At 56.8% G+C, this 19978-nt stretch overlaps 1 protein-coding gene and 1 long non-coding RNA gene across 2 annotated transcripts in view; one reads left to right on the top strand and one right to left on the bottom strand.

Moving 5' to 3' along the window:
• The window catches only part of CDH4 (cadherin 4), a 597773-nt gene that overhangs the window by 186111 nt on the left and 391684 nt on the right, over positions 1-19978 (bottom strand). The window lies entirely within an intron of this gene.
• On the top strand, positions 8918-18375 carry LOC139078005 (uncharacterized). The gene is made up of 3 exons (XR_011530664.1): positions 8918-9220; positions 13785-13886; positions 14522-18375. It is a non-coding gene; the product is annotated as an uncharacterized lncRNA (long non-coding RNA).

Here is a 19978-nt window from a genome sequence, read left to right as displayed (position 1 = left end):
GGCGCTTTTAATATCTAGCTAATTGACACCCCAAATGCAAAGCATGCAGCAAGCCCTACGCCATTACATTTTCCTTAGAATTTTGTGCGTTCATAAAATTTGTAGCTGGTGCAAACCTCGCATGTGGAAACTCTCCATTCCAAGCGCCGGAGTCTGTGGCTTGGGGTCCCGGCTCTGGCCAGTTCTGAAATCGGAAGATCATTCCGACTCCACACTCAGCGAGTGCAGCAGCAAAATCAGGCTGTTGGCTGCACAGCAGAGAAACGCTTCCTTTGTTTTTCCGTGATGGTGCAGAAAACTTCCTTAAAAATTTATTTTCTCCCCTCACACATCTTGCAGGCTCACAGCAGAGATGCTCATCCCAGCTGATGCCAAAAATGCATCGTGCGCCCGTGAAAGGAAACACGCAGCCCCCTCATTAGGGGCTTTACGGTAACCCCTTACCCTCATCATTTTTAATTGCTCGCTCATGAGAAGAACGGAGGTGACAGTGTGCTGGGAACAGGCAGTGAGCGACAAGCGGATCCGTTCCTTATCGGCAGCAGCCTGCTGACATTTACGGGGGCAGTAGGCTGTGTCTCCCTGAGACTGGCAGGCTAGAGAATTGCACCGTGGTTATGAAACATCCCTTTTTGTTATTCTTCTTGTTAGGTGAGCTGAGAAAGATCAAATGAGCCAGAGGTGAACTTGTAGCTGGGACTGAGCTGAGGGGTGGATACCTTCACCCAATAGTGACTGCCTCCCTTCTTCCCGCTTTCCTTCCATCATCCATCCATCCATCCATCCACCCATCCATCCATCCCTCCCTCCCTCTTTCCATCTTTCCACCCTTCCATCCTTCCATCCTTCCATCCATCCACCCATCCACCCATCCATCCATCCCTCTTTCCATCTTTCCATCCTTCCATCCATCCATCCACCCATCCACCCATCCCTCCCTCCCTCTTTCCATCCTTCCATCCTTCCATCCATCCATCCACCCATCCACCCATCCATCCATCCCTCCCTCCCTCTTTCCATCTTTCCACCCTTCCATCCTTCCATCCTTCCATCCATCCATCCACCCATCCACCCATCCATCCATCCCTCTTTCCATCTTTCCATCTTTCCACCCTTCCATCCTTCCATCCTTCCATCCATCCATCCACCCATCCACCCATCCATCCATCCCTCTTTCCATCTTTCCATCTTTCCATCCTTCCATCCTTCCATCCATCCACCCATCCACCCATCCATCCATCCCTCTTTCCATCCATCCATCCTTCCATCCTTCCATCCATCCTTCCATCCATCCATCCACCCATCCACCCATCCATCCATCCCTCTTTCCATCCATCCATCCTTCCATCCTTCCATCCATCCTTCCATCCTTCCATCCATCCATCCACCCATCCACCCATCCATCCATCCCTCCCTCCCTCTTTCCATCTTTCCACCCTTCCATCCTTCCATCCATCCATCCACCCATCCACCCATCCATCCATCCCTCTTTCCATCTTTCCATCTTTCCATCCTTCCATCCATCCATCCATCCATCCATCCATCCATCCCTCCTTCCCTCCATCCATCCATCATCTCACACTCACTGAATCTGCATGGTCCAGGCACCGTCCAGGTGCTCGGCAGTCAGAAGGGGTCAGGGCAGCCCTGGGGCAGGCGAGCTTGGGGTAGAGATCAAGGTTGAGAGGAGGCCGTAAGCAGGGGCCCTAGTGGGGCTGCTCTGCGCAGAACGCTGCCAGGGCACCTCTTCTCCCATTGACCCTCCAAAGCAAGGCCTCTCCCCCGGCGGGGACCTGCACCTCAGGGAGGCGAGCCCGAGGCACTTGAGCCTTTCCACTGAGACTGTAGGTAAAGCCTCAGCGAGAATAGTCAAGTGGCCACCAAGAGCCCCACATGGAGCTCAGCCTGTTGCAGTATCCACCTCTGCTCTAGTGACGGGCAATTGGGCGGGAGGGGTGTCGGGCCCAGGCCTCCCAACAAGACAGTGACGGAAGCAGAGCTTGAGTGCAGGGCCTCATGGCCCCAAAGCCCCCATCCTCCAGGCACTGCTGAGAGGACCGCTGGCCGTCCTCACCCCACCCTGCCTCCCCAACCTCACCCGTACCCCTGACCTCCACTAGTTCACCTCCCAACCTTGGCCAAGTGCTCCAAGAGCTAGGTAGAGGACAGCACATGCAGCTCCCCTTGCTGCAACTCCCTTCACAGTGTGTGTGCACCTCCTCCGAGGAGCCTTCCCGGATTCATCTCAGCTGCTCATCTCTCTCCCTGGAGCTTTATTCACTCCAGTGGCATCCCAGGGGCGGGGGCGGGGTGACATGGAGACCCCTTTATCATTAACGCTGTTTAGAATTGCTGGTGCACAGCGACAATAGAAGCAGACCGAGGTTCAGGGAGTGCTATTACTGTGGGGCCAGGATTGGGGGCCGTGCTGGAGCGGGACTCCTCTTGGGGGGGCTGGGTCAAAGGTCCCCCATCTCCTGCTCCCCTCTGCACCCTCGCAATGGACGGGGTATCACTGAAACTCAGGGAGCTGGGACCCTTGCGTGTCCTTCCAGGCTGTTTTCTGACGTGTGTATTTGGAACATAAACAGGTTGCTGTGGATGCTTCTCTGTGCCACTGTTAGGGACTGCCCACAACCACCCCCGCGCAGCAGCACCAGCCTTCCTGTCTGCGACGTCGAGAGAAGGCTGGGAGAGGAAACCATTTGCCACACTCAGGAAGAGTCCCACCAGGCTGAGCCCCCAGAACGATTAGCCTGAGCTTGGCCACCAGCAGATGCCGTCTCTGTTCCTGGACCTAGCGAACGTGCCTCTGGGGCCAGGGCGAGGCCCAGGAACTCGCGGCTGGCTGCGTTTTCTCAGCCATCATCTTGCTCAGCACAGATGAGGCAGCCCTGGGTTTACAGAAATTGGAAAAGCACCATTTCTAGCAAAGTGTGGGTGAACCTGCTGACCCTCTCCACTAGCCGGATGCCAGGTGCCAGGTCCCAAACTGTACCAGTGAGGAAGTGGGGCTAGGTAGGCCCCTGTGCAAGGGGCAGCGCATGTCACCTGGGAGAATGCCCCTTGATGTGGACACGCGAGTCAGGTGCTCCTCAGTTAGGTGGCTCTCCTGTGGCTGCAGATGCCCCCGGTGCTGTGGGTTGCTCTCCGCTGTCACCCCACGAGGACCAGGGGAGCTTACTCAGCACACAGGGACCTGCCTCTCGGAGGACATGTCCTCTAGGATGAACATTTGGAATCTCAACTGAGCCTTTAAAACTTTAAATTGATGCATATTCCCAGGCCTGAAGGGCCCTGGTCCTCGGCACCCCTCAGCCGAGAGCAGTCGGAGTCCCAACCCCCACCTGGGTCATACCTGGCCCCATCGCCTGGGTGTCCCCATCTGAACTGTGCTGCCTCCTCTGGAAACCGGACTGCAGACGCTCTCTTCTCTCCTGTCCCCTTTCACTCCGTCCTCCTCTCCAAACTCCTGTGGCAGCGACGGTAGCACAAAGCTGAGCTAATTCACTCTCAATTGGTTCAGGGCACTATTCACGTCTGAACACGCAGAGTAACACCCAAGTTTCTTCTGTGTACAGAATACACGTATGTATTTTCCTCCCAGCAGCATGGAACGGTCTGGAACCCCACAGGAGAGAGTGGGTTCTTGGGGAGCCCGCTAAAGTGGGGTGCAGACTCTAGGGTGTCCTGTGCCGAAATTCAGTGCCTGTGTGGTGCAAGTGTCTGCAGTGACGGCTGCCCGAGCCCCTGCTCGCCTCCCCTCCTCTCGGTCTGTGGCTCAGCCATCTGGTCCTCTGTGACCCCATGACGTCCCTGCTCGCTCACCTCCACTTTGTGCACAGGAACTCTCTCTCCTGCCCAGCCCTGGCCACCCTCTGGGTCCCCTCCGGTTGTTGGGGGCCATCCTTTGCACCCCCAAGACTGCCACCCCTGTGTGCGTCCTCCCAGCTCCAGCCACAGCTGCCAGGCTGTGAGCTCGGGGCGGCAGGCCCTGGGTCTGCACCCCTCACCCTGCTCTCCAGATCCAGGGGTGGTCGAGGAATGTTAGTGGGATATATGCACAAATTCCATTTCCCTTAGTTTCAAAAAGTGGATATCCAATGAGCTGTCAAGCCACGAAAAGAACGGAGGAAACAGAAATGCATATTATGAAGTGAAAGAAGCCAATCGGAAAGGCCACATACAGTATGTTTCCAACCACCCGACATTCTGGTAAATGCTAAACTACGGGGACAGTAAGATGAGTGATTGCCACGGGCTGGGGGAGGAATGGATGGGTGAATCACAGAGGAGTCTTAGAACAGTGGAACTACTCTGTACGACGCTATAATGGTGGACATGTGTCACCATACATTTGTCCAAGCCCACAGAACATACACCACCAAGAGTGAGCCCTAATGTAAACTGTGGACTTGAGTTATAATAATGTATCAATATTGGTCCATCAATTGTAACAACATCCCGCACTAAAGCACCATGTTAATAACCGGGGAAACCCCGGGCAGGAGAGAGAACCGGCGTATGGGAACTCTGTACTTTCTGCTCAATTTTTCCATAAATCTAAGACTGCTCTAAAAAATAAGGTCTATTAAAAAATGGATATTCACTATGCATTAGACTTACCTTCTCCAGAGAAAACACTCTGTCTCAGAAATGTTAAAAATCCCATTTTAAAGCAAAACACTGAAACCTCTCTCACGCCATTTCATTTATGGCAGGGAACATAGAACCCGCTTCTCCCTCTGGATTTCCTTCATAATGAATCCAACGCCATGATCTGCACAATCCCTGAGTTTGTGTCTCCCAGGACATTCCTTCCGTCCAAGAAAAATCAGCCAAAGCAGCAACAAATGTGTGCCGTGGTCTGAGTGACTTCCCTTTTCCAGCGTGCCCCCGCTGATGCCCTGATAAGTCTCGGAGTCCTTACTCAATGCGCGTGGCACTGGGCAAATGCTGGAGGCGCAGACGGGAGAAGTGGTGCCCGGACCATCCAGCAGAGCAGGCGTGTGGCCCCCACGGGAACCGCAGCACCCACCTTCAGTCTCAGAACGGTTCTGAGCCCACGTGAGGAAGCAGATTTCTCTCGGTTCTGGTACTAATTAACAATCAAAAGCAAACCAAGGTGCAGGAGTATAGGGAGATATAAGAGTGGGAGTGGTGGACAGAGATTCTAGATCTAAGGAGAGTTATTTATGCAAAAGTGTTTTTTCTGAGTGGCAGTCAACACTGAGGTCTGAGCTTCTCGTCAATAAATCCCGCTGAAGCCCCGTCAGCATGGAGCTGGTGGCTCTGAATTTGGTGGCATCTCTCATGAGATGCTCCCACCCACACTCCCAGAGGGGCGAGCAAAGAGTGATGGTGGCAAACCCAGCCAGAGATGCACCGACACTCGGAGAGGCCCAGGCGTGGGAGATGCCAGGGCCCCTTGTTAAACCCACTGCACAGCACCAGGGGACCATGTGGCTAAAGGCCGATAACTCTCGCATCAGTCCCACGCTTAGAAAGCAGGGCCGGGGAGCAAAGTTCCTCCCAGCAAGGGCAGGAGACCACGGCATGGACTCTGCCCAGGGTCACCGGCGGGGGAGGGCCCTTCGGTCCATAACTCCGTCTGTGGGGATGTGGGAGCCATCCTACTGGCTATGAATGCCGGGTGGGTGTGCTCCAGGACACGGGCACTCCTTGAGAGCCCCAGAGGGGAGCCCGGTGGACTTTTCTGTGTCATTCAAGACTTTGGGAGCCCATTTGATCCTTTGGAGAAATGGGGGCGATGTTTCGACTGTTAAGAAAGGAGGCTATGTTTTTACTGATTATCTGAAACTAGCATTTTATGACCTAACATGAATGAACCTTTAGTGAATTTTCATTCATTCACTCATGCATTCATTCATTCAGTATTGACTCGGTTGTTCACTCAGGTGTCCTGCTGGGCACCTGGACCCCTTACCTCCAAACCTGAACCCTCACAAACCTGAACAGGAGTCCTGTGACTCCCATTTTCCAAAGGAAGAAACTGAGGCTCAGACAGGTTAACTGAGCCCCCAGGTCCAGCAGGTGGCAGAACAGTGCTGACCACAGGTCCCTGGCTTTGCTGCTCTCCTGACCCCCAGCTGGTGCCAGAAGTGGCCGCTTCCTTCTTGTTCCAAACGTGACCGTGGTTGTCCCTGCTCTGGAGCCCTTCACCGAGGGACACGGAACCAGGCACACAGAATCACGTGCCGTCTAGAGGTAACGCGGCTCCTCCCAACAGCTATGTTTTTTCCTAGGCCTCCCTATTCTTTCCGTCAGCTGCTGTTACCAAGAGCTTTACGCATAAAAACTAGACACAGGTGCCCATTCACAAACAGACGGTCATGCTCACGGTTTAGGCCCACTGTGGAAAAATTCAGCAGCACACTTTCTAACGCTCTTGAGAAGCCACAAGCGGTCAGCTTTTGTGGCTGTAGTTTCACTACAATCTGGAGAGGTTGATGGTGTAAACCTTCGGGCTCTCCTGAGTATGATGTTTAACAAAAGAAAAAAGATAAGGCTCAGGCGATTCTTGGACCTTCTGGAGAAGACAGCAGGCTTGCGCCCTGAACAAGGTTCCGCTCGGCTGAGAGCTGCGTCGAGAGGCTCAGGACTCGCCACAGTGCGGAAGCGTCGGTGCCACTAATGTTGCTGGGGATGAGTGACAACTAATATGGGCAAAGCAAGCTAGTCTGCCTCTCATTGGCCCTTGTGACGATACACAGAGATAACAGTCATCATTATTACGTTAATGATGGCAGCTCCTGCTTATAGCGTGCTTACCCACGTGCCAGGAACGGTCCAAGCACAATACTCAGACCATCTCACTCAGCCCCATAACTTCGGCAGGGACAGTTGTCACCACACTTTACAGATGAGAGCACTGCAAGATAAACACCAGGCGTGTCCAATCCCGAAATGTGGTCTCTGCCTTCCGGAAGCGTCAGTGGAGTGGGGGATCCTGAGAGGAGACTGACACAATGCTGCCCTCAGGCGACACACCCAAGGCGGGCTTACTGGATAACTTGTTGCCGACGACAGGAGTGGGCAGCTGCCAGGTGGTGACCCGTGAGAACTCTTGGCTGCTCTTCCGCCTTATTCTCCTTTGAGGCACCGCCCTGGCGCCTATAGGCCCAACAGGCCTGTGGCTGCGAGAACAGAGTGGGTTTACAGCCCTGCGCCACCAGCTCCCTGTTTCCCCAGCGTCTCCCTTCTGTAGGGCCCAGGCTGTGGTGACCTAGGTGACCCTGGGCCAGGCCCCCGTCTCCTCCCGGGCTCTGATCCCACATCTGAACACCGGACATGTGAGCTAGTGAGAGGGATGTGGAGCACGCCCTGGGGGGTATCCTTTACAACACAAGAAACAGGACCGGCTATTTTTAGAACCGCCAGCCTCTCTCTCATCAGCATCAGGACTGAGCTAATGAAATCATTGCAATTAACCCCCAGGTAGAGAGATGGCTCTTTCCTGTCCCCAGAGGCCATCTCTCCTCCCTGCCCTTCCCCCTCCCCCACTCTCTCCTACCCGGCCTCCTTCCTGCAGGGGGGGGCGCCCACGAGAGCAGGGGCAACTCCTGATGGGGCTCTAGACCTGGTTTATGATTTTATCCCATTTTACCAAAAGGGAAATTTGTGGCTGTTTCTTGCACTTTGTATTTTAGAGGCATACCTGCTCAGGTTGCCTTCACAGTTTCTATTTCCTCTAAAGCCTGCACAGAGCAATTCCAAACATGTGGGGGACATGGCATTTGAGGCCTCATAAGGTCTGGGAGGGGAGCTCCCGGTGACAAGGGGACAGGGATCCTAGCAGTGGGATTCCGGTGGGGCTGGGCCTGGAGGGGAGACTCGGCTCAGGGAGGCGGGGTCTGCGGCCCGCTGCGGCCCCTGCCAGCACCTGGTGGGGAGGCACCAGCTGCACCTCACACAGGGACACTGTGGGGCCGGCGGTGATGGCCTCACATGGGCTTGGCACCCGGTACCCGGCACCCGAAGAATAAAGGAGCAGATACAGGAGACATGTCTGTCCGTCCACTCAACCACCATCTGTCCATGTGGGAACTGGCCTGGTGTGCCCCTCCCATGTTGCTCTCTGCCAGACACCCCTCGCCCCCCACCTCCTGAGGATCCACCGTTCTCCAGAGCAGATGAAGTGGGCAGAGCCGATGCCCTGCTCCTAGTGTGGAGGGGGCTGCTGTTCTGAGGGAGGCACAGGGGTGTCGCAGGGCAGCTTAGGCAGTGCCCGGAGGGATAGCGCAGATGGGTGTGGAGAAGGCGACGACAGTCGGAAGGCCCAGGGGCCCAGAGACCTTGGGGCAGACTCTTGGCTCTGAGTGAAGGAAGGAGGGAAGGCGCACACACATGCACACACACACGCGCGCACACACACCTAAGGAACAGTGTGGGAACAGCCCAGGTGGCTGGCACAGACAGGGCCCCTCCTAAGCTGGGTGTCTGCGCAGCACGGCTGCTCCTGAAGTTGGCAGGGGCGGATGTTCCAAAGGAGAACCCGGGACGACCCACTTCCTCACGCGAGGCCCAGCAAGACCAAAGGAACACTTTCTTCTGGGCCTGAAAATAGTGAATCAGTGATCTTTCTTCACTTCCACCCTCTTTTTTTTTTTTAAAGATTTTATTTTATTATTTTTTTCTTTTTCTCCCCAAAGCCCCCTGGTACATAGTTGTATATTCTTCGTTGTGGGTCCTTCTAGTTGTGGCATGTGGGACGCTGCCTCAGCGTGGTTTGATGAGCAGTGCCATGTCCGCACCCAGGATTCGAACCAACGAAACACTGGGCCGCCTGCAGCAGACCGCGCAAACTTAACCCCTGGGCCACGGGGCCAGCCCCCACCCTCTTTTTAAATTAAAAAAAAACAACAAATAAACAAAACGTGCTGTACCCTTTGCCCTGGACTGCAGACATGCAAATCAGGAGGGAAGTTTAGAGGCTCCAGTGCAGAAGCTTGCAGATTGTCACCAGCAAAGGGATGGCGCCCTTGATGGCACAGCCCAGGAGGCTGGAGGAGGGGCCGCCCTCTCTCCTGAAGGGATGAGCCCCTCCCACTGCTCCCTGGGGAGGGACCGGGTGCCTCAGGGCGGTTTGCTGCTCTTTGCTTCAGGAAGGGCCTTGCTCGGCAGAAACTGCCACTGCGATTCAGAAAGCCGATTCCGAAGCTGCAGGTGGGCAGACACCTCTGGGTTTCACAGGACTGAGGTGAGCACCCCGGAGGCCAGAAGCCTGAGGATTCCTCCCAGTTTTTCTGAGTTCACAAATTCCAAAGTCTTCAGGGGGTTCCGAGAGAGGGGCCTTCACTGGAGTCGGGTGGGACGTGGGGTCTGGACTCTGTGGGTCCACTGTGAGCAGGGCACACACATTTGTCACTCTGGGATGGGGATGCTGTATTTAGGTATGAGGGACGGCCCCAAGACAGCACAGCAAAGTGTCCTGGGCGGGACAGAGTCCCTGGACCCGCCCCTTCTGTGCTGGCTTCGGGGCCCCGGGCCGCTGGCAGCCCCACTTGCCTGGCACATCTTCAGCTTCAGTTCGCTGGGCTGAACCCAAACACGAGCCTGAACTTTACCAGCCGCTCCCTCTGTCAACACACTGGGGGTGGCTGCCAGCCGTTTCTCTAAAGTAAACAAGAGGGAACCGAGGAAATGCAAACACATTTCTCCTCTCTCTCAGCCACCCCGACCGCCAGGCAACCTCGCCTGGGGTCTTCCTGCGTCAGATCTTTCTGTCCCGGGCGCATTCGTGTCAAACTTGGCTCTGAGAGGTTTGGGGATCCCCTTGAGATGAGCAGACCTTTGGGGGCCTGTAAACCAAGGATGGAAGCAGCTGGTGTCCACCGTCTGCCCTTGATGCCGGCTCCTTCCACAGGGGCCGGGCGGGCCCTGAGCCAGGTGCACACAAGCTCTGAGGAGGCTCAGGGTACTCAAGAGGGGACCCACACCCTTCAAACAGATGCATGAGGACATTTAAAGCAGCGGCTTGCTGGGCACTCCGAGGTGCAAGGTGCCAGGAGAGCCCCAGGAGGGGCCTGATCGGTCCTGGGACCCGGGGAGCTATCCTGGTGGGAGAGGAGCCTGGACAGGAGCTAATCCGACCACATGAAGACATTCTTGGGCAGGGGACAGCCCCACTGAGACCAGGGCTCACCTTGCCCCGGGGCCACCTGGGGATCTTTGAGGCTCTGTGGGGACGTTACAGAGGAGTTCTTCAGAAAGACCTGGCCACACGTGATGCCCTCTGAGCTCCTTTCCAGGACGCCCTTGGCACACACTTCTGGGCCCCGTGATTGTCTGAGACTTGGGGACACATTTACCAGGCGCATGACTGGAAACGCTCAGTGATGAAGAAGGAAGCCTACCCCACGCGGAGAGAAAAATCACAGCTCCTCTCGCCAACGTCCTTCCATAGCACCCTCCTCCTCAGCCAAGGCCATCCCGAAGGAGGCACAGACTCTCAGGCATCTGTCTGGTTGTTTCTGATCCAAATCCTGTTTCCAATGAGCACGAAGGAAGCAGCAGCACACTCTGGACGAGTCTCGACATCACTGTCCGAAGAACGTCCCAGGAGCTCGGGTCCAGGGCTGGGAGGAGGGACGCAGGAACATGTGGTTTCCTGCATGCGACAACTGTGCACATTGTGTCTCCCTCCTGAAGTTTTCTGTGCACGTTACAGCATTAACGGGTCTGGGAGGTCCTGCGAGGACGAGGGGATCCGTACAACTTAAAATCATTGAACTCAAACAGTTTCCATTATCAGTGGAAGAAACGCACACTGGGGATTCAGGAGTGCCGGTCAGCACGAGCCGGTGTCAGCTGAAGTAACAAACAGCTCCCAGGTCAGAGGACTTGCCTCTGCGGGCTGGCCGGGAGGTCTGCGCCCTGGAATCCTCAGGGTGAGAGAGGTTCGTCTTCCGCTTCCACGATGGCCAAGGCGAGGAGCACGTGGTGTGGAGAATGGGAGCCACGCCCTGGTTCTCAGACTTGCTCCTGTGAGGGGTGCATCTTGCTTCTGCTCCTATTTCATTGGCCAAAGCAGATCCCGTGGTCAGTCCAGCTTCAGAGGAGTGAGGGAAGGAAACCCTACCACGTGTCTGGAAGAAGGCATAGTGCCTCTGTGTCACTAACATGTGCGCAGCAATAAATGCAACAATGTGGCTGGCGTGACTGTCACACCAGGTACAGGTAGTTTTGGTTTGTTGCTCCTGCACGCACCTGCACAGCATTCAGAGGCATCGCTGCCCTTTTGAACTGTGATTTCTTTGCTACAATAAATACAATGGGAATTAGAAAGATAAACGCCCGAATCAAGTCCTGCATCTACAGAAGCAGTTCTAACAGACGCCTCCAGAGTCACCTGCCGCTTCAGCTCAGCCTGGGGTGCACACATCGGAACGCGTCCCCGCGAAGGCTCCTAACCCTCCCTGCCCGGTCAGCCCGTTCTTTCTCCCACAGGATGCTGTAAGGTCCCTGACAGTGCCATTGTGATGTTTCTACTTTCCTTCCTCTGAGCAGAAAAGTGAGGCTCGTGGAGCCCTTGCCCACGCTTTTGCACACCCCGTTTCTCCGATGGAGGCCAGTTGGTAGTGTTGGCCATTAAAAGCCCCACCAGGTTCCCCACTGCAGGTTCCCACCGCACTAAGCCACATTCGATGACTCAACCTCTGGCAGGAAAAACAGTTAATGAAGCCATTTTGGAGGCAATGGCTTCCCGCCTCATGCGGTCCTTGACCCGTCCCCAGACCTCACCAACGCTCCCTTCCAGAGAAACGCAGCCGCTGAGGACACGGCCCGGCCCGGAGGGAGCTGCTGTGCAGGGGACCATTATGCAAACGAAGCATCTATCCTGAGGTAATTATCCCTCGTACAAGTTCGACAGGAAATCTTGATAAAGAATTGTTTTTTAATATAGCGGATAAGAACCGCAGCCAAATGCATAAAAATTATATGACATTTTACTCCTGAGTGTAAATTAAAATTTGCAGAAAGGTCAGGGAACCAGGAATGATTTCTTTCAGACAATTTAGGCAAGGGGACCTGGGAAGGCTGCAGGCAGGGGGGAGTCCTAATCACCCACGCCTGCTCCCGCTGTCGACCTGGAGAGGGCTGTCCCGCCCACCTAGCCCACTCCACTGGGCCAAACTCCATTCTTCCTCAGTGGGCCTCACTCTTGCCAAATGCACGTTAGAAGATGGTGAAAGAAGGTTCTGAACTTTCCTTGGAAAGAAAAGGCATCTTTCAGAGAAATGCAGCCTTTGGACTAGACTCTTCTGGCCGCTGAAAAGAGAAAGACAGTGCAGGAGGCTTCAGTTCACCCCACTGTGTCCCCACCGTGTGATCAGCACCCACCACATGCACCGACAGGTGCAAAAGAGCACGGTGTGCTGCCATGCCAGGAGCTGAGGCCTGGGAGCCAGCAGGGTGAGCTGTGTGGCCTTGGAGAGCTTGCCAAACCTCTTGAACATCATATCTGACCCGTACAATCACCCTAAGACCACAAGGTGCAGCCACAGTCAGACTGATGGAGTCCTTGTAGCAAGGGAGTTGCCAAGCTAATGGTTGCTCCGTATCAAGTGGAAATAACCACCTCCACCTCGAGGGCATTTGTGGTAATTAAATGAGATCATACACGAGAAGGAGTCCAGCACAACGCCAGCATCGGAGGCTGCTTGGGAGATGAAAACACCGCGTGGACCCCTGGGGGAGCAGAAGGCAGCCGGTGGATGACTCTCTGGGCACCTTCCCACCCCCCAGGGTCTGCCCTCCACTCTCAGCCTCCTCTTCTGTGATGGAGAAATGCAAACGCAAGGAAGTTAAAAGAGTGAAGACACTGACTTTCACAACGACAAGATGCAAAGGGGTAACCTGGGTTTTTAAACTCTGCAGGAACGACAGTGCAGTGTCCTATCGCTGCTTTTCCTTTCACAGAAGAGAGGTGCTCCCCCACCAGCCGCATCTGTATCTCAACCATCTGGGCGGCAAAGTGCATCTTAATTTAGAAAACAATTATGAGTGACACACGAACTCCAGAATTATCAGTTCTTCAGAAGGAAAGAACAAAGGAGGCGACAGAAAGACACAAGCCCCTCTTGTCTGACCAGATTTAGGCAGACATTCACAAACACTGCCCACGGCCCCGCTGTTTCTCTGGGGGTTGGGCTGGGCGGCTTTGCAGGTGAGCACCGTCTAAACGCAGCGCTGCGCGTTTTGCGTTCATAACTCTAAAGGCTTTTGTGATTTAAAGCAGCAATTATATAGAGGAACGAGATACAGGCTGGGAGAAATTCTCTCTCTTCGGGTGGGAAGGGGAGAGAAGCAGGCGGAGGTTAATGCTTTGGTGAAATATTTCCACAGTTATTTCACGGAACCGTTTTGCAATATCCCTAATGTTTTCGCACATTACACGCTCTTCCGGGGGAAAAACAGCTTGTGTTTTTAAAGCAAGGAATAAAACCCTAACAGCCCTCCGTGGCTGACTTGTACCTTGGAAAATTCTGCAAGGAACCCACATGGCTTGGAAACGTTATTTTACATTCAGCACCAGACAGTAGGCTGCATCTTTTCTGTATTAGTAACGAACAAAATTTGCCAAGACTTAAGAAAAAAACCTCTGCTTAGAGAGCATGGACGCTCACAATTACACGTGGCTGCCAAATGCAGAGCCATTTGGCTGCAGGTAACACTCAGCATCTGGACATGATGTTCACAGCCCACCTTTGCTGGCGCTTCCCACTGGAGGCTCTGCTCACGCTGGGCTCCGTCTCATGCAGAACTCGGTGTCCACCTGGTCCAGGGCAGAGATGGGGACCATGCGAGGTCCAAGGGGCGGCCATCGCTTCACCCACTGACCACCCACTGGGAACGGTGACCTGGTAAGTAATGAGATCCGAGGAGCGAGAGCCACTGCTTCTCAGAAGCCCCGACATTGTGGGTGTAACGTCGCTGGAGCTGGGGTGCGCGTCGGGCTGTGGGTGGCGGGAGGAGGTTTATGGACCTATGGTTCCAGCCCCCAGGACCTCTGTCTGCACCGGGCGAGCCATGGCACAAAGCTTGGCACCCCACTCTCGTCTGGACGAAGGCGATGCTCTCTGACGGTGCTGGGTCACCTCGCGTGTCCAGTGCAGTGACACGGTGGCGCCTCTCCCCTGGGAGTGTGGGGTGGAGCTGCGCCCTACGGGGTGTGGTCCCACTGCACCAGGACTCGGGGTGGGGTGGCCCCGGCACTGCCCCCAACAGAGGTCCAGGGGTTGTGGGGTTGCTCCTCCTCCTGCATTCACTGTGCCGACACCCAGAGAGGAGCCTTCCTTCTGTCACACCTGAGGTGTCTCCTCAACCTCCGAAGGGGCTGTGTCTCCGTGGTCCTGACATGTGGGGGTGGAGAGCCGTGTGACTGTGGCTCGGTCTCTTGGAAGGGGCAAGGATTTGGGGGAGGGACAGCTTTGTGCTCCCCAAGAAGGCTCTGGAAGTTGGCTTCTCTTCTCCCCACCCCCTTCCTTCTCTGTGCCAGGTGAGCCTGCTGAGGAAATGGCCCATCGCCGGACGGTCTGACACAATCAGCGGACTTCATTTGTCGGGTGCTCGTGGTGCGAGGCTCTAAGGACCGTCTGCTCGTCCAGTGGCAGATGTAACACTCACCCCAGGAATTCCGGCCGGGCCCTGCCCCCACTCACTGGGCCACGTTCCAAGTCAGTCTCTTCGCTAGCCCGCTGCCCGGCCCACCACCCCCTGAACAGCGGTATCAGCATTGGCGACACACGCCAGGTGGAACAGAACATCGGGGTGGAGCCTGGGTCTGTTTTCCTTCAGCTGCGCAGGTGACCCAAAGGCGGCCAGCACTGGGAATCCCTGATTTCAGAGGGGCCCAGTGTTTGGTGGGGTCTCTGGGTTCGCTGACCAGCAGCATGTGCTGAGCGGGGACAGGGGGGCTGGGAGGGCCCCGACTTTTGGAGTCTGCCCTATCCCGCATTTCAACAGGGGCCCAGGCGACAAGGGGCACATGAGGTGTAAGTTGTGTCCCACAGGTGGCCTGGGCTGCCGAGGTTCCCGTGTGGTGACGATGGCAGCGAGAGGGCGGGGCGGCACTTGCTAGCACTGAGTCTTCCCGGCAGAAGGAGCTCTTCCTGCGTCCTGCTCACAGCCGCACAGCCCGCCTGGAGAGGAGCCCGGGTGGCTGTAGACTGAGCCTCCACGGGGCACCCACCCGGAAGCACCTTCCAGCAGTGGGGGAGGCGATCACCAAAGGGCGACGGGTGGTTAGATGCAGTGAAGGGCTGTGGGGTGTCTCTTCTCACAGCGGACACACCTGCACCGCTTTATAAACACCCCATTTCAAATTCAGGCCTGGGGGTCTGCTTGGTGGGCTGCGGACAGGCGCAAAGCACCGATGACATCTGCTCAGGCCAGGAGGTCTCATCCTGCTGAGCCTGCCCCAGGGCCCTAGCTCAGCATCGAGGTGCATCCACCCCTTTTCAGGGTCAGGCTCAACCCAGACCCACAGCAGGGCCCTTCCGAGGCTGCAGAACGCCCGGCAACATTGTCAAGCTCTGGTCGGCGCCTCTGGCTGGAGACAGCCCGGCGGGGGGCTGTGGAACCCTCTGGGGCAGAGGCCTCAGCAGGGCTCTCCGGCCTCACTGGGGACACCTGTTAGAAACGCTGGCTCTGCGGGTCTGAGGGGCCAGGACGCTGAGGCTCCAGCCCCACGCTGACCCCCAGCCCTGGCCTCCAGGTTCCTGGTCGTAGAACCCCTAGACTACAGGGTGACCCCCAGACCGAGGGGAGCCTCCGTTGCCCGCCCAGAGCTGGACTTGAGAGTTTGCGGGCCACATCCTCACTCTGAGAGGAGACTGCTTTCTGAGTCCTGCCCGGAACAACAGGGATCCGAGGAGCCCGTCACCCACTTCCTGCTGAGAAGGCCGTCGGCGGGAAAGCTGGCATTCCATTCCTCTGCACCCAGGCCCGGAGCAACGACACACGGCTGCCTCCCTTTCATCCTATGCGGGACGGCAGACAGGGGGCTGCAGTTGCCACAGTGACCCCTCCACCGCTTGCATGGGGAAACCGAGGCTCAGCCCGGTGCAGCGCGACACTGCAGCGCAGCCCTCGGCTGGTCCTGGCTCAGCGCTCGCATCAAACCACATGCTGCACTTACGCAGAGGCACCCGCGCCCTTCGCAACCATGCCACCAGCCGCCGGCCATACCTGCTTCCTAAGAACAGAGGAGACCGCTGGGCTCCTTCCTGGGGAGCTGGCTGTCACACGGGCCCCGACACCAGCGCAACGAATGCCACACTTCGAAACAAGGCTGCCTAACGCACCTCCAAACAATTCCTGTGAAACTAAGTCCTGGCTCAGGGCACACAGGAGCCAGTGCTGTGCCCACGGGAGAGTCTGGCTACTTGTGCTGGGACCCCGACGGCTTAACTCACCCCCACCTGAGGTCTCGGAGCGTGGAGGCCACACACATACACACACACACGTACACACAAAGCTTGACATTCTGAGGTGCGTCCTAACCAGTATATCACACACGCCTCGACCCCCGCTGATGCCCAGGGCGGGGGCACTGGACGCGGCTCTGTGTTAGGCTGTGCCGGGCACATTTTCAAAGTATCGCATTTTGTGCCTCTGCCTCAACAGCACAGAGACGAGGCTCTCCTGAAATGTCCTGATGAGAAACGGGGCCAGAGCTGGCCGCGTGAGAGCACAGCTCTGTCCAGTTGACCCTGGCCGCACGGGGCCTTCCAGCGTCTGTCTCTTGCCCTTGGTTGTGCAGCCACAAGTCCCAGGGCCACCCTGGCGGGTCAGGGAAGCTTCTGCTATTTGTTCCCACTAGTTCATTAACTTTAAAAAAACAGGACTTCCTGCCGATTCAACAGGGAATCCCGCCCAGGCCAGAAGCTGAGGCTCAAGGTCCTGGCGGCCGGGGGCCCAAGGTACAGCGTCCGGCTCCGGAACTGGCGCCCAGAGCTCGGCGGGACGAGAGGAGGCCCCCGCCTTTACTTCTGGTCTCATCCGCCCTCTCTGGCTGCCCATGACCACTCAGACACTGCCCGGCGGTTACGGGTCATCTCTGGGAGTGGACGCCCCTGTGGGGCCAGGGATGTGCGGCAGGATGGTTTTCTGCACAAGTGGATTCTGACAAGGCTTCAGCTGGCGAGGAGGAGCGGGGAGAGGGGAGGAGGAGCAGGGGCTGGGACCTTCCCACCGCAAGAGGAGGCCGGACATCCCTCACGCTACCCTGGGCTGCCATCTCCCTTCTCCAGGCCTCCAGGGTGGCCGGCTGGCTCTGTCCTGCTCTGGACCACCGCTGCCCCAGCCAGAACCTGGTGTGCTTCCAGCACCCTCTCCCAGGCCCTACGGCTCCTCTCCACCCACTTGTTCCCCTCCCACTATAGCACCTCCCGCTGCCTCCCGGGCTCCAGGCTGATTGATGACTTCCCCCCATGGCCCTAGGACCCTCCAAACCTGGGGGGTCCCTCACCCTGGGATCAAGGTCCTGCAGTCCCTCCGGTCTCATGGGCCTCTCCTGGCTCCCCAGCTCACCATGCACTTGAAGTCCCTTCTGTCTCGTCCCCTGCACCTTGGTGTCTCGTTCAATGCCTCTCCCCAGCCTGCAACGTCAGCCCAGGGTCGGGCCATCACCTGCCTCCTCCTGTGGACCCCTCCCCTTCACTGTGGGGCAGGTGTCTTTGTCACAGGCTCCCAGTGACTCATCTTGGTGTGCAGCTATCTACTGTCACCACCCCAGGACATTAGCACTGACCGTCCGCCATGTCTCCACGGCTGGCTCCCTCCCTCCCTGCAGGTGGACTATCACTTCCATCGAGACACCTGCCCTCTCCACCCTCCATCCTGTGTCCTGCAGTGTCTTTGGCCCAGCACGCATGGGCGTTACACAGTGCTGCACGAATCCATGAGAGTGATGCTCGTCTCCTTCCCTCAGAGATGTCAGTGTCCTTATCCCAGAACCTGTGAGTGTGTCACCCTCCACGGCCAAAGGGCCTTTGGAGACGTGATTAAGTTAAGGAGCTTGAGGTGGGAGATGATCCCGAATGACCCTGGTGGGACCAATGTCATCACAAGGGTCCTTATGAGAGAGAGGCAGGACGTCAAAGTCGGAGAAGATGTGACCACAGAGCAGAGGTCAGAGAGAGAGACTGGAAGATGCTACCTGCTGGTTTTGAAGATGGAGGGAGGGGTCATGAGCCAAGGAATGCGGGCACCTCCAGAAGCTAGAAAAGGCAAGTCAAGGCTTCTTCCCCAGAGCCCCGGAGGGAACCGGCCCTGGCCACACCTTGACTGTGGTTGTATTTTGGACTTCTGCCCTCAGAGCTGTAAGGTAATACATTTGCGTTGCTTTAAGCCACTGAGTTTGTGGTGTCTTGTTACAGCAGCTGCAGAAGTCTGACGGCAGGCAGGCTCCCTGAGGGCGGGCCTGCCGCCTGGTCCCCACTTCTCCCAGCTCCCTAGCGCAGTGCCGAGCACGTAGGCGGTGCTCAGCAAGTGTTTGCTGAGTGAATGAATAAGAGTCTGGTGCCCTGTTAGTGTGAACCACGTACGTCAGCTCCCCTCGTGCCCACAGCACTGTGCAAACACTGGTCAGGTGAACAAGGCCCTCAGCCTGCACTGGCTGCACCCAGGCTCCTGCTTGTCCTCGCCAGGGCCACCAGCCCTCCTGAGGCCGCCACCTTCGCTGTCTGAGGTCCACAGAGGCCGGGGCTGTGCTGCTCACTTGGCGACGCCCCTGCTCACCAGTCTGCGTGCTGCCATCACACGCTGTGTAAATACACATCTGAGGCTCGCCAGGAGGGGTGCTCTGCCACGGGAGAGATGACCCAGGGGCTGCATGGAGGTGGAGGCCTGGTGTGGCTGCAGATTTCCTGTGCTGCAGTTTATCCTCCAGAACCTTCCATCGACCTCATCGTCACTTCCCAGGACTGGGAGCCTTGAGAGCCCATTGGCTGTAACTTTTCCAGGACACTGAGGCTCAGAGAGGTGAGCTGACTTGTCTGAGGACACACAGCCAGCTGGCAGCAGAGAGACTTCTGGCCACTGATTTTTCTGGAAAGTTCTCTGGCATGGTTATCATTAGTCTGGGCTGGGGGGACCGCCGAGTCTGGGTGAGCTGGCAGAGACGGTGTTGAGGGCTGTGGGAGGGGAGGGCCCCCCCCGCCACACCGCCTGCTGGATTCTGCAGCCCCGGCACCTCCAGGCAGCCACCAGCAGGTGAGAAGTGGCCCAGGCAGCTATTGTTTCAGAGTTTTAAACTCGCTGCTGGTGGCAAACTTTCCACTAGATACACAGATGGTCCCGCCCAATCCTGTTAATGAAAAAAACACTCACACGGCTACAAAACAGACGTGATCATCTGTTTCCCAACATTTTGAAAAACCCTACAGAGGTGTAAGGTGCTGCAGAAATGAGGATAATTAGCTCGTGCCATCTGTGGAGAGAGGAGAAGGGAACCGAGCCCCTTCCCAGCTGCTTTGGGCTCCGTGAGGATGAGGAGCAGTCCAGCGGCCAGGCAGGAGCATCGCCAAGGACGCCCTGATTCCTGGCGCCTTTTGCTCTCCTTTCCCGAGGAAACCACGAGACTGGCTCCGCCATGCTTCTTTTTCACCTCGAGATTAGCCGGCAATAAAACATTGTCCTTAGAAAGTGATAAATCCGACGTTCCTGACAGCCCTGGTGAAGTCTGCAGAGGTGGCCTGGCCTGGCCGCAGCTTCACGGGTTCGCTCACACTCCCATGGAGAGAGGGCCGGGTGTGCTCCGGGCTCATGATCTGGGCTGCGGCCAAGTGGTCCAGGTGTGCGGGTGAGGGAGGCGGGCCCGGGCTCTGGGGCTATCTGTCAGCTCACGCCTGACCCCAGCACGTGCCATTGGAACACGGACTATGAGCCAGGCGAGGTGCCGGCAGTGACGCTGGCCCAGGCCTGCCAGGGCTGGGAACCTGTTCATGGGGAA

The sequence above is a fragment of the Equus przewalskii genome, chromosome 21, assembly GCF_037783145.1.
Source record: "Equus przewalskii isolate Varuska chromosome 21, EquPr2, whole genome shotgun sequence".
Classification (NCBI taxonomy): domain Eukaryota; kingdom Metazoa; phylum Chordata; class Mammalia; order Perissodactyla; family Equidae; genus Equus; species Equus przewalskii.
This window is presented reverse-complemented; position numbering and strand designations above follow the sequence as displayed.